This window comes from Ambystoma mexicanum, chromosome 14 (assembly GCF_040938575.1).
Source record: "Ambystoma mexicanum isolate Mex_15411 chromosome 14, UKY_AmexF1_1, whole genome shotgun sequence".
Classification (NCBI taxonomy): Eukaryota; Metazoa; Chordata; class Amphibia; order Caudata; family Ambystomatidae; genus Ambystoma; species Ambystoma mexicanum.
The window spans coordinates 144,533,749-144,548,937 of NC_090940.1; the positions used below are offsets into that span (position 1 = coordinate 144,533,749).

The window sequence follows — 15,189 nt, forward strand, 5'->3', positions numbered from 1 at the left end:
TTTTATCAAATGTATAGCCTTCTTTAAAAAAAAGTCTACAAAATCCAGGCCACATATGATGAATCGGCAGATCGAAGGTAATGTATGGCTGGACAGCATTGCTGAACATTAGCCTGCCTAAGCACAGGAACAATTGTGTTTAGTCCAATAAAACTATATGCTGGCAAAACATCACCAGATGCAGCATCTTCAACAGCGCCCCCACACATTGGGCAGCTTGAAGTATCTGGAAGACCTTTCTAGCTAGCTGTGTTAGCTCTTACATGTAAACAGTTATAAGTAATTTATAACGCGCATGTACAGTGTTTCTAGGCGCGACTCGCGCGATTTAAATCGACTGCAGTGATCAGCCAACGTTCAGAATGTCTGACTCAATGTAAGATCAGTACTGAATGGAGTCGAAACGACTAATAGCTGAGATTGATCTGTTGGCATTAACCTGCAATTCTTTAGACTCCCGAACCTCTTTGATTGCAGTGACAGAGTTAATTTGATTAATTTGTGCAATGGGCAATATGTGTAAGAGAAAAACAGTGGTGATGCATTTAACTGAGATAGCTTTTTACTTATGAAAGATAACCAGGCAATGTTGCACCGATCCTCCATGGCTAGTAAAGCATTAATGATAAAATGTTAAGGCTGCGTGAGGATTAGACCATAAACGAAGCCAATGGAGAATCTGTAATTAAATCATCACACTGCACAGTACAGTCATGTATAATCGCTTCACAAATGAGTAGATGACTTATTCACGAGAGTCTGGGCATAAAAAAGAGGAGTACAATACATTCATCTGAGGCGAGTAATTAACACCAAGGGCCGAGAGGATGGCCTAGGGGGGACAACACGTGTGCTATGGAAACAAGACAACACAAAGCAATACAGGTTTGAATTCCAGTCCCACGCTTAGAGACTGGTCTCCGTTGGCTAATCAGTAGTCCAATAACCAGTGCCTATGCTGGTAAATACGTTGCTTCCGTAACAAACTTCATGTGCTGGTGCATCCGCGGCCTTGGGAGCACCGGAATGTAGAGGAAACCAGCTGAATAGCGCTGATAACGTTTTTCAGATGTCTGTGAGGTATCACCTCCACATAGTGGTTGAGCCAAAGTAGGCCCTTAAACCATCTAGTAACAGACACTTTTGTGTGATACAATGACCTGGTTTGTGCTAGCTACTTTTATAAAAATGTTATTGATTTCATTAAATAAAATAGTGTGTTAACGTCATTTGTTCTTCCAAACCTTGTGATCCAGGAGGGACTAGCCTCCCCCAGTCTCCATTGATTTTCCTGGATCTTGCATTGCGTCGTTGGAGGCTTTACCGTTTCTTTATTGTTGTAGCCTCTTAAAGTTGGAAACGGTGTATGCGTCCCACTTTAGTTTCAGTGCTGTTCTCTCTTTGGATTTACATGTTTTCCTAAGATATCAGTTTCAGTTTGATTTGTCTAACCTGGTTCTTGTTAAATCGTGGGTCCATAGGACAAATGTCTCTGGTGTTTGAAAATAAAACCTTTTCTTAATTGCATCCGTTGTCATCCCCTTGTTCTCTAGACAAGAGCTTTATGTAATGGTAGCCTCTCTTGGCTTCAATAGTACTTCAATTGCTAATGCACATTATACTTGATTCTTTGAAATGGCTCTTGGGATAAATAAGGCGTTCCTCAATATGCATGAATTTTGGTCATCATCACTTTTCTCTCAACAGACTTGTCCTAGAAAATGATTACTTCTTCCTTATCTGGAAATGTGTCTTTCTTAGTGCGGCATTGTTTAGAGAGCTACAGATTCCATCGTGCATTCACCTTTTTTTTACCCCCACATATTTTATTACATTTTATTCTGATAAGCCGATAAATATAGCTATAATAAAACTTGAGCAGGAAGCATAAAAGCATGTAAAACGTACACATATAACCGGTAGGCGGATCGGACATTTTAAAATGAGTAACAAAGTAACAGAATTACATTCTGAATGGAATGTCATAGTAAACTTTAACCTGAGTCCTCCCATTTGCTCCTTATGTTTGTGTGAATTTCTGTGGACAGCTTCATGCCTTATTTACTCACTCTTCCAGTTTTGGTGCATTCATAGCACCCATTTCCTAGCAATATTATGTTTGGCAATCATGAAGACGGATATAAAAAATTAATCGTATCTATTAATGGCGCAATCTCCTCACAATTCCAACAGTTACCGCTTAGGATCACAGGGTATGTCTTCTCAACTGCTGAAAGATGGCCACCACAGCCCCCAATTTTTTTTATTTTTATGTTTTTATTTTCATTTGTGAACAGACATCTATAGCAAATTGCGAGTTACAGCGTACATCATATGGTGCAGTATTCAAGATTATGGGAACTGATAACAAACATTCAACAACAACAAACCGTGACTGTCTTCTTCCCGATTAAGATCCTAGCTGTCCATAAGTCCGTCGGAGCATGACTGATATTGCAGCACTCAGCTTGGTGGGCCAACCTGGATAATTATTTCAAAGTCCACCTCACGTTGCATCCCTCATGTGCAACGTGGTTCTGTACAGTTCAGGGGGGCTTGTCGTCTGCTGGCAGGAACATGTCTCTGATTAGTGCCTTCCATGCCTCAAATGTTGCACTCATGTCACCATCGGACATAGTAATTCCTGCGCTCCAAGCTGCAGTCTCCGCTGCTGACCACCATTCTAGTTCTTTTATACATCTCTCATATTCCATGCAATCGCCCTCTTCGCTAGTATACACACCATGTCCATTAGTTTCACAAAATGTTTATGCTTACTCAGCCTGGGGTATGTGCCCAAAAGGCACTCCTTTGGAGTCCAATCATACCTGTTCACCCCTGCTTTACAACAGGTTCTTTCTACTTTCGCCCAGAACCCGTGCACTCTGCAACACCCCCAGGACATGTGTACCAAGCCTGTGTCTTCATTACTACACCATGGATATGTTGATTGAGCTTGTTTGTTAAAGCCAGCCACTCTTAGGGGGGGTCATGTAAGTCCCATACAGTACATTTAGCTGTATTAGCCCCCAATACCTCTGATCTTGTTGTATTACCATAAAGTATGGAAGAAGAGTCTGATACTGGAATCACACCTGGCTCATGTGATCGACAAGATTTAAAGAGCCTTTCCCTGGAATAATACACCCTATGTAGTATTTTTAAAACATTTTTATAAAACATTCTTAATTGGTAAATGCAGTGCTCCATTTAAGATTTTGCAGTGGGAGTATTTTTAAACTTTGCGAGTAAATGCGATTTCAAAGAACAAGTTACTTACCAACTGGTAACGTTCTTTCGATTGGATGTTCCTCCAACGTATTCCTCATCTTAGATATGTATTCCATCCAGCTTTGCTGCTCTTCGGAAATTTTTTCGGCAGTGGGCGCCGTGCGTCGATGTCGATGGTCCCTCGAAGGCCTCCGTCGAGGGTGACTTCATCGGGTGTATAAGTAGCATGCGCGGCGCCCGTTGGCCTCAGTTCTGTTTTTCCCCTCTTTTGTATCTGTGATCTTGTACTGTGTAGATTGTGCCGGCAGACAGGTATCAGCCTTCCGAGATTTGAGATGGCAATAACCCAGAAAAAATGTACAGAGGGGTAGGTTGGGAGGGCGATGAGGAATACGTTGGAGGAACATCTAATCGAAAGAACGTTACCAGTTGGTAAGTAACTTGTTCTTCGAGTGGATTGTGTCCTCCAACATATTCCTCATCTTAGATAGGCTCCCAAAGCAGTATTTTGCATAATTCCTCTGGAGGAGGGGTCAGATTTTTTTTTTTTATTTTACTTTTTTTTTTTAACCAATGCTTTTAGATGGCGGAATAAAGCACTGCTTTTCCAAAAGTCAGCTCCCTAAACTGGGAAGCATCCAGGCTATAGAATTTTGAGAAGGTGTGAAGTGAAGACCAAGTTTCTGCTTCGCAAATGGACCTTATTGGGACATCTCTTTGAAGGGCTGTGGAAGAGGCGATGCCTCTGGTGGAATGAGCCCTTAACCCTTCTGGTGGGTCTTTTTGTGGTAGTGTGTAGCATTCTGAAATGCAAAGCACGATCCAGCGTCTGTTTTGTTACTGATTGACCCAGTTTTCTCCCTGTGTAGCCTATAAACAACTGGTTGTCCACTCTAAGCCTAGAAAGTCTAGAGATGTAAAAGCTTAAAGCTCTTTTTGGGTCCATTCTGTGTAATCTTTCTTCCTCCTTAGAAGGATGAGATGGAGGATAGAATGAGCGTAAAACAATTTTCTGACTTAAATGAAAATCGGATATTACCTTCGGTAAAAATGATGGTTTAACCCTCAATGCAACTCTGTCCTTATGGAACACAGTATAGGGTGGCCCAGAAGACCGTGCCTGCAAATCGCGCACACTTCTTGCTGATGTTAGAGCAACTAAAAAGGCTGTTTTCCATGTTAATAATCTTAATGGACATGTGTGCATAGGCTCAAAAGGGGCACACATTAAGAATGTTAAGACTAAATTTAGATCCCAAATCGGTCCTTGAAATGAGTTAGGAGGAAACACATTAGTGAGACCTTTTTAAGAATTGAGTTATCAAAGAAATTTTGAAGTAGGAGCATTCTCCTGATGAGCGCTTGAAAATGGAAAGCGCTGCAAGGTAACCTTTTATTTTTCCGATATTCAGACCTCTATGTGCTAGGGTCAGAAGAAAAGATAGTACTTCCGGGATAGAACATCGAAAAGGATCGACATTCTTTTCCCTGCACCAGTTGCAAAACTTTTTCCAACGGCAACGGTACAGAGACTTTGTTGCTGGCCTTCTTGCCGAAAGCAACACCTCCATAACATCACCTGGAAGGTTCCAATCCCTTTATCTCAGCCTTTCAGATACCAAGCATGAAGGTTGAGTGTTCTGACCTCTGGGTGGAGAACCTGACCTTCCATTTGAGAGAGAAGGTTCTCTCTCTGAGGAAGACGTACTGGAGAACAGATGGACATATCTAGGAGGTCCGGATACCACGTTCTCCTGGCCCAATCCGGAGCAACTAGGATCATGCGGTTCCCAAAGCGTCTCAGCCTCCTGATGACCTGGGGAATGACGGGAATCGGAGGGAACGTGTACAATAGTGGGAAATTCCAATCCACCACGAACGCGTCCCCCAGGGCTCCTCTCGGGGGAAATTCCCTTGAGCAATACCTTTCGCATTTTCGGCTGGTACTGGTTGCGAATAGGTCTACCTGAGGGGTTCCCCACAGAGCAAAGATCTCTTGAATGACTTCCTGAGCCAATTCCCATTCGTGGGATACTGTGCTCTGCCTGCTCAGAGCATATGCCGTCATATTCTCTTCCCCGGCTAGATGAATTGCTGTTAAGAGATTCCTTCCTGAATCGCCCAATACCAAAGCTGCATTGCCTCTCTGCACAGGGGTAGTGACCCCACACCACCTCTTTTGTTTAGGTAGTGCATGGCCATTGTGTTGTCCGTCATTATCAGGACATTCTTTCCCCTGACAGATGGCAGGAAGGCCTTCAGCGCTAGTCTGATTGCCCTCAGCTCCAAAAGGTTGATATGTAGTTTGGACTCCGATGGAGACCAACAACCGTTTATTGTCAAATCGTTGGCATGTGCTCCCCACCCCAGGAGTGAGGCGTCCGTCACTACTGTGATCTCCGGCCATGGTTGCCAAAAAGGTTCTCCCTTTAGGATGTTCTCTGCACAGGTCCACCAAAGAAGGTCTTGTCTGACCTTGTTCGGAATCTGAAGAAGATCCGTCATCTGACCCGAGAACTGAGACCACTGAGTCTTTAGGGCCCATTGAAGGGATCTCACCCTCAGTTGTGCCTCTGGCACCAGAAAGATGCAGGATGGAGGCCGAGCAACCTTAAAAAGTCATAGGCCTGGATATTTTGGGCATTTTGAAATTTGGAAACCATCTGAAGAATGTCTTGAGCCCTCGTCTTGGGAGGCGAGCTCTTTCCCAAGGAGGTGTCTAATACAGCTCCTATGTACTGAAGCTGTTGGGAAGGTGTCATTTGAGACTTCTTTAAATTGAGGGAGAAACCCAGTTTGTGGAGGAAGTGGCAGGTGACTTTCAGATGAGCCAGTGTTTGCTCGGCAGAGCGTGCTCTGATCAACCAATCGTCCAGGTAGGGGTAGACATGAATTCCCCCCCCCCTCTCTTGAGGTGCGTGCCACCACTACCATTAACTTGGGGAAGACCCTCGGGGCGGAGGTCAACCCGAATGGCAGGACTCGAAACTGATAGTGTGAGTCGCCAACTACGAACCTCAGGTATTTTCTGTGTTTGAGATGAATCGGCACATGACAATAAGCATCCTGGAGGTCCAATGACACCAACCAGTCCTGGAGTTGAAGGGCCTGAAGGATCTGAGAAAGGGTAACCATCTTGAACTTGTCCTTCCTGAGGAACTTGTTCAAGTTTCTGAAGTCCAAGATGGGTCTCGGTCCTCTGTCCTTTTTGGGGATCATAAAATACGGGGAGTACCAACCCTTGTTCCTCTCCGCTGCAGGTACTGGTTCTATAGCACCTTTCTCCAGCAGGGTTAGAACTTCCTGCTGTAGGAGCGGGTTTGAAAGTTTCAACGGGTGTCTCCCTGGTGGATTGCTTTGAGGTTGCTTTAGAAAAGGAAGGCAATAGCCTTGGGCTATTATTTCTAGAGCCCAAACATCTGAAGTAATGGCTCGCCATTCTTGTAGATGCATGCTGTGACAGCCTGCCTCCTACAGGTGTTTTGTGGTGCAAGTCCTCAAAGGGGTTTTGTGGCGGATGTTGCAGCTGCTGATGGCAAAGAGGCTACAACTGGAGTGGGTTTAGCACGTTTTCCTCGCCCACCACAAGTGGCCTTTCTTTGGCCCTTTTGACTGGCCATTCCTCTCGTCTTCCCGTATGAGGTGTAATAACGATAGGATCTTCCCCTCCATGATTGCCCTTGCGCACGAAAAAAGGCTGAGTTTGCCTAATAGCAGCTCCTAAAGATTTTGCCGCTGCTTTTGAGGTCTGCAACCTCACAAGGCTCTCGTCAGCCTTGTTGCGAAAAAATATAAGACCCATCAAAAGGCATGTTCAGGAGGCGGTTCTGTACGTCCGGTGCAAAACCCGACATCCGTAACCACGCAAACCTGCGCATTACCGTGCTAGTGCCCATGGACCTGCTTACACTATCCGCAGTGTCCAATCCAGATTGAAGGGACTCCTGCACGGCCTCCTTTCCATCTCGAACAATGGCTAGGAAACCTTACCTTTCTTCCTCTTCTGGTATGTGCTCCGCCGCCATTGCGATGCACTCCCACAGAGTGTACGAAAATTTTGCCAAAGCACATGTGGAGTTGGCAGATTTGAATGCCATGCTCCTGGCTGAAAATACCTTCCATGCCCAATCATCCACACGCTTATCGTCCCTGTATGGAGGGATAGACGGGTACGCAGGTTTGTTGGAAGCTATGGCTGCCTGTATGACCAAACATTCGGGAGTTGGATGTTTTGACAGATAGCCAGGGTCGCTACTTGCTGGGCGGTATTTTGATGCGAGGGATTTATTTACCGGAGGAGTAGAATCCGGAGTTTCCCAATTCTTGGCCACCCTGTTTTGTAAGGCTACATGAAAAGGTAGTACTGGGTCTTCAGTGGGACCATGGTCCAATATGTCTGTTAAATCGACCTGGACGAATTGGGCTGGTGGTCTAGCCCATCCCAAGTAATCTACCACCTTGGTCATTAACTGACGGTAAGATGGACTGGCATGCTCTCCTGGATCTGGTCTACCAAAGTCATTCTCAGGAGAGGTGTCAATGCCACTTGCATTGTGTAAAGACTCCACCAAATCCCTCATTCTGCTTTCCTCTGAGATAAAGCATTCTGGGACATTTGGGGTGCCATATTCCAATCCAAAAGGTAAATTTTCCTCCTTGGATCTCTCCTATTCCTCAAAAATTGAGGTCAAGGATTTGAAAAACTCCTTCCTAGGGAGAGACTTGAAAACCACCTCTGGGAGAGGAGGAGGAAGAGGTGTAGTACCAGGCTCTGAAGAAATTACATGCTTTGTAACTTTCTCCTTCTTTTTCTGGCTGCCCTGGCTTGGTTGGAGCCTTTGGCGCCGAGGGTTTCGACGTCGATGACATAGTGGTTGTCGACAGGGACTGCTTCGAGGGCGTCGAGGTGGCCTTCGACGGTTTCCCCTTCGAGGTGTGATAGGTCTCGGACGGCGTCGGTGACCTCGAGTGCTCGACTCGAGCGTTTTTCACTCGGTGTCCTGGAAGGTTCCCTAGCCTTCCTTTTATGATCACCCGGGCTCGAGGGCGCTCGAATGTCGGAGCGATGACGCTCCCGGCTGGCTTCCGAAGAAGGTCGCGGACCGAGGCTTCACCTTCTCAAACACCTCCATCATTTTGACCCTGAATGCTTCCCACTCTTCGGTAGACAAATGTTTTGTGGGGCATTTCATTTTCGGAGACTCGTCTGACGACTAGGTGGAGGGAGACCTATGGTGTCGTTTCTTCGACTTTTTCGACAAAGACGACGAGCGATGAGAATCGCTTCGGGATCTAGATCGATGCCTTTCGCGTAGAGGATTTTTCCCTATGGGGTCTCGACTCGACGCTAGAGGCTTTTCGATCCTTCCGACCTACCTGTAGCTTTTCTCTCCTTTCTCTCAAGGCCTTCCCCGTCATCGACAGACCCTTCAAACAGGCCTCCATGTCGAGGCCTTCCCCGAGACACCACAAATACTCGCGGTGCGGGTCTGTGATCGACATTTTTGAGCCGCACGACATTTCTTAAAACCCGATCTCGGGGTCGTGGTCGGCGTCGATGACGAGGACATAATTACTTCTCGTTATATTATATTTCCTGACAGAACTTGAGGCGCGCCCAATGTCCGAAGCAACGCAACTGCGGAAAAACGGAACTGAGGCCAACGGGCGCCGCGTGGGCTACTTATACACCCGATGACGTCACCCTCGACAGAGGCCTTCGAGGGACACTCAACAACATTGACGCACGGCGCCCTCTGCCGGAAATATTTCCGACAAGCAGCAAAGCTGGATGGAACCCATATCTAAGATGAGGAATACGTTGGAGGACACAATCCACGCGAAGGACTAACACTGAGCTTTGTCCCCGACAAGAGTCAAATTATGTGAGAATCCAGTCGACTCATAGTTAAAACGGTATGGAAACCAGTATGCATCATTTTTCCTCCTCATGACAGAAAAGCAGGTTTCTCTCACAATTAACAGATAAAACAGTGTGCTGTACAACAAACACCCTTCCACAAATGGAACAGAGCAGCACTAACACTGTGAGCTTCCCCTGCATGCAAAGAATAGGTAAAAGAGTAGCATGAACTTGTTAACGTTTTGCTCACACAGAAAAGGTCATCTTGAGTAGGAGCCAATCAGGCTTCCCTCACACAAACAGAAAAGGCAAATTAGGGCAACAGCAATGCAAGCTTCCATCATGTAGAACAGTTGGATTGGACTAGTGCACGTTAAGCAAGAGTAGAAGTTACCTACAAAGAGAACAGATGAGGAATTGGTCTATAGAACACGTGCAACATGGGCTTCGGGAATGCACACTCCCTCCTACTATGGAAAAGGTATGCCATGGCCCTTGGTAGATCTTGTTTTCCTCACGTGTAACAGGAACGTCATGGGTCTCAACCGTACAAGATTATCACAGAAAAGTCGGTCCCAGCAGTAGAGGCCCTATGCACATAGAGAAGAAACTGCATGGGATAGAGGAGTGCAAGCACCCCTAAGCTGAACAGGTAAAAGAAGGGTGTCTGAAATGCAAGCTATAGGCATAGCAGTCCATATTCCATTCACAGGGAACTTGCCCAGCAGACTGACTACCCAATCCAAACTCTCCTCAATAGATTAGGAATAGCTTAACAGCTGTGGAAGTATCACCCACATAGAAAAGAAAACGTTAATTGCCTCTGCGGTGGAACCTCGTCACAGATGGAACTAATATAGCGTTGATAGGGGCCAGTTCAAATGGGAAGGCTAACTCGTCTTCCAAAATCAGAAAAACTCCACATAATAATAGGAATTTTGTAAACCGTAATTGGAAGGATTACCAACTTCGAACAACAAACGATTTGTGTACCATTTCCCAGCCACTCTACAGCTGGTCCACTACCTAAAGCATGTTGCAGAAGGCGATGTTAATATTACAGGAGGCTAGGTCACTCTATATACCCTTCATTTTTCCTCTATATAGGTCTGCACTTTTGAACTCTTCTTTATATATTTTAATTTTTAAGACGCCAACCACCCTTGCCAATTACACAATAACGCATAAGTAACTTGCATTACGTGTTTTGAGGTTTGATGAGAGAATTGTTTCTCGATATATTAATGAAGGTTCTCATTTACTGGAACTAGTAGTGCCTAATGGTATGCCTGTGTTGTGATATGCTGGGGCAGAGAGGCAAGTGCTCAATGCTAACATTGACATCTAATCTCATAGTCAAATGTTGGCTGGCCCGAGTTAGCCTTACATCCTTCAGAAGTCAGTAAACTGACTATCAACTGAGCTAATAATAATCACAGTGCTTGCAAGTTGGAGAAATCCTGCATGAAGCGCTACATACAAATTGAAATACCTATTTGGATTGCCACTAGAGAGGGACATGTTTAACTGAGTTTCTATTTCATTTGCAAATGCAACCATTTCATTCTTTTTGTAACCGTGCTTGCACTGGTTGGAAAGCCAGGTTTTGAATGTTTTAATTGTAGTCTTGAAGATCTGAAAGAGGCTCTGGCCCTTATTATTGGTGTTATGACAATCACCATTGAGCAAAGTCCCTGCTGCTTCTGACCATTTATAGTACCATTTACCACATTGATTCTGGGTTAAAGTTGAATGGATGTTTAAACTAGACATTCAGCCTCATTACATGTACGGTGGTGCAGTAAAAAAAATGGCAGTAACAGAGCAGTAACTTCATTGCCACCACATTATGGCACCACCATACTAAAAGTTAGGCGGTGAAGTGGAGGATTTACCACCAGCAAAAAGCTTCAGGTAAATCTCCCACTTTACTGCAGAAAATTGGCAAAATCGGAAGAGGTTAGCACCTGCGGTAATTCCGTTGCAGTCCCCATGGAGTCCTACAGAGTCCAATTAATAGGAACTAACACCGCCTACCGCCACTTGTAATCCAGCAGTAATTCCGCCGGACCAAGTGGCGCTCGAGTAAATCAGTTTTGGTATTTTGGCAGATTTACCGCCGAAATACCACCAAACATTTAATGAGGCCCGTTGAATAATCCATGCCCAATACTAATCCATTCCCGAGATAAGCTTTTAAGTTGGGGAGCATTTTACTCACTATTGTGAGGAACCTGAGGGCATCCTCCCATCTACTCCATTTGGGTCTTCCTCTCAGGTGGCCAGGGAAGTGCCATCTCTTTTGGATCCCAACTCTGTGGTTGGATATGCAAGGGAGGATCACCTGGGTGGATGGTCCTTGGGGAGTGGAGGGAGAATGTATGTAATTAGGTGAGAAACAGTATTCCCAGTGTCTATTCCATAATGAACCCTCAATCCCTGATGCTTTTATAGGGTACTGTCAAAACCCCTCCAGTTCTTTTCAAACCATCCCTTGGATAAATCCTCAGTATCAAGGGACTCGGAAGAAAACCACAAGTAGAGCACCTTATTATATGGGCAGGATAGTCCCACATTCACCCCCTCTGGTAAAATCGAGAAGTTATCAGAATACACCCTGCCCTCCCTCTACCTTTTATAGGGTATTATCAGTCATCCCCTCTCCCCCATTATCACACACTCCAACTGCCCCATATGCATATCCCTTTAAAACTGGGACGAAGAAGAGGCAACTAGGAGTATGATAGGTTATTTATAACATGCTTAATACCCAGAGGTTCATAAGCGCGGACCCGGGGATCGAACCTGTGTTGCTCCGTGACTTCTTGCTTCCAAGGCGAGCACGTTACCCCTGAGCTATCCTCCCGAGACAATGCACGGGTAATGTACACTGTGACAGACCACTCAGACTAGGTAGATAAGTTTAACCAAAAACCAGTCTTTATTGACTAATTTAAAGAAATGAAAAGGAAAATATTAATTCAAGTATCATTTCTCTTTCCAGCCGAGATGACACTGATGGGGTTTCTGCGAGTGTAAGGCTGAAATCTCCGTTTAGTCTTCGTAAGCCCACTGGTAAGAACTTGTGGACTCCTTGCTTCCAAACCGATTCTGCAATAAGAAAACTCCCCCTCAGTCCTTCATCTCTCTTTGCTTTATATAGGGGCTGGCCACTCTTGACCAAATCAGGACTCTTCTTCTGTCTGAGGATATAAAAACCCTCCCAAGCCCCACCCCCTTCTTTCCGTGCTGCCAGTCGCCATGTCTCTCCGCCATGTGCCACGAGGTGAAGATTGTGGTTTATACCGTCAGAGGTCCCTGGCTTTGGTAAGGATAAAGACCTTCTAATAACCTTCTTTTTGGTCTCTTTTCTCTGTTTTACTAGTGCGAGGTTATACAGTTCTTTTGCTTCTCTTTGTTCCGTTCCCCGTTTCTGCCGTCTTGGCCCAACAACCTCTCCTTGTTGCTTGTTCGTACTGCGAAACACGCGGCACATGCCGACAGACCCTTGTTCCGTCTGGTCGCCTGTCTCAGTTGCTGTTTTCTGATTATCAGCCCGTTAGTTTGTGAGCTCTCGCTCCCGCCTCCTTGAGCCACGACACGCAAACACTGTGTTCCTCAGCACGATGGAATTAAGATCTGCTGCTGCCAAGCCCTCATGCCATGCGGGTAAGGTCGCTGCTCGTTCCCTGTTGAAACCTTTGGGGAATTATACACTAGAATGTATGGCCCGCACTAATAGAACGTGTGCACGGAAAGTGTGAAGGTGAATGCCATAGATGTATCATGCAACAAAATTGTGGTAGATGAGAGATCCAACAATGAAAGCTTTGTAAGTATGAGTACACCGAAACTGTTTGATGCTTTAGAAAATGTGCTGACTACCTTAATTGATAAATGTGAAAATATAGAGTGGAAACTTCATGTCCACTCTGTTTTGTTGCATAAAAGCATAAACAGAGGTAGGAAAGTCTTGAAGGATAACGGCCCTAACACAGTACCAATACAGCTGCCACCATTAGAAGACTTTATAAATATTGACCAACAACTCGAACCTATGAATGGTAGTAATATTAGATATACCATTACTGAATTCAATAGGAATTCATCTAATGTTGGAAAAATAAAGGCAACTAAAGATATTAGTAATGATCCTAAAAAACAGACTGTGAGGAAAAAGAAAAGGCTTTCGAACGGATTGAGTCCTCCAACGTATTCCACATCTTTGACATGTAATGTCCACAGCTGTGCACTTCGGTAACTTTTTTCGGCAGAGGGCGTCCTGCGTCGATGACGTCAGTTCGATGTCCCTCGAAGGCCTCTGTGGAGGGCGACGTCACTGGATGTTATAAATAGGACGCACAGCGCCCGTAGCCTCAGTTCTGTTTTTTCCACAAAGATGTTTGCTTCGAGAACTAGGCGCGCCTCGTTTGTTAAATCGTAGATGTCTTCTTCTTTGATCCCTCCGACTCCGTGGTCTGGCTTCAAGAATTTCCGGGACTTCAAGTCGAAAAAATGTCGATCACCAACCCACATCGCATTTGTTTGTGGTGCTTGGGTGAGAGTCACGACACTGACTGTTCATAATGCCAGTCGCTGACTGCCAATGCCTTGTGGGAGCGTAAGGGGAAGCTTGAGATAGGTAGGGGTTCTAAACCCAGTAGGTCCCGTATATCGAAATCCAAAGGGGTGTCCACCGACGACTCGAGAGGCAACTCTCCGCGTCGGGAGGAGGACCGGGGTTTTCGGTCCCGGGGTGGTTCCCGCCATTCTTCTTCCTCGTTGCGGCATTCTCAGAAGCGCCATCACCGGTCGCCTTCCCCGTCCTCCTCGGAGGATGGAGCCACGAGGAAAGTGGCATGCCCGACGAAGTCCTCGACTCCGGAGGAATGGGCTGCCTTTAAGAAGCAGATGTTGGTGATTTTTCAATCGCAGGGCACAGTTGGGGTCGCCCCTTCTAATGAAGCTGGCAAGGAACGGTCTTGTACTGTGGCTCGCGGACCCGAGCCTGAAGGCGTGCGACTCGCATCTGGATCCTTCGAGGTCCCTTTCGGACAAGGCTTCGGATAGTTGCAAGAGACGTGCTTCCAGGTCTCGATCCTCGTCTCCAGCGAGACTGTTGCAACCTGCTAAGGGCTCAAAGCCACCGTTGACTCGGTTGGCGCCGTGTCCGTCTGACTCGGATGTTGAGGCTTTGCCTTCTTATCAGCCCACAGTGCCGTCAGCACCATTGTCGACATTGACGCCAAAGCCTTCAGCACCCTCGACGCCTTTGGGGATTTTTGCCTGAAATTTACCATTGGAGTTCCCTGATCTGGTGGATCTTGCAAGGAAGGCTACTGCTAAATCTGTGAGGCCGGTGTTGGACTCCAGGCCCTCTTCTGTCCCCAGGCCTGGTTGTCACCGCCCTCTGGATGACATATTTGAAGAGGAAGAAAGGTCTGACTTTGAGGACCCTGTTAAGCATGATATGGCTCCCGTCTTTTCTGGAGACAGTTGGAGGAGTTGAGGCGAACCCTTCATGCCAGTGGGTTGGACACTTCTCCGGAAGTGGAATTAGGCAGGCCTGAGCCTGGGGCTCTGGCTGAGTCATCATACCAGAGGCTCATGGCTAGGGTCTCGGAGTATCTGGGCTGGTCCAGTCCTCCTGATGATTTTGTACAAGATGATCTAACAGACATTTTAGATCAAGGTCCATCCTCTGAACCGGTTTTACCTTTTCATCTCACTTTACAGAAAAGGGTGGCAGCTGCTTGGCAGCCACCGGAATCTCTTCCGGCTGTTAACAAATCTTTGACAAAGAAGGAACAGCCTTTCCGTTAGCAACCCCAGCTATTTATCCACTCACCCGACCCCTGAGAGTTTGGTGTTTCAGGCGGCTACGGCCACCTCGAGGCAGGCGGCGTACCCTACTATCCCACCTGATAGGGATGACAAGCGCTTCGACGGTTGGGCTCGCAAGGTATTTTCTGCGGGGAGTATGGTGTTGAAATCGGCCAACTCCACTTCTGCCTTAGCGCGGTTTTCACACACTCTGTGGAACGGTTTCTCTAGCGGCTGTGCATATTCCCAAGGGGGAAGAAAGGGATGGGTTC

General features: G+C 46.2%; 1 protein-coding gene across 3 annotated transcripts in view; it reads left to right on the forward strand.

Moving 5' to 3' along the window:
- The window catches only part of MIS18BP1 (MIS18 binding protein 1), a 1,508,798-nt gene that overhangs the window by 364,047 nt on the left and 1,129,562 nt on the right, over positions 1-15,189 (forward strand). The gene's annotated exons all lie outside the window — the stretch shown is intronic.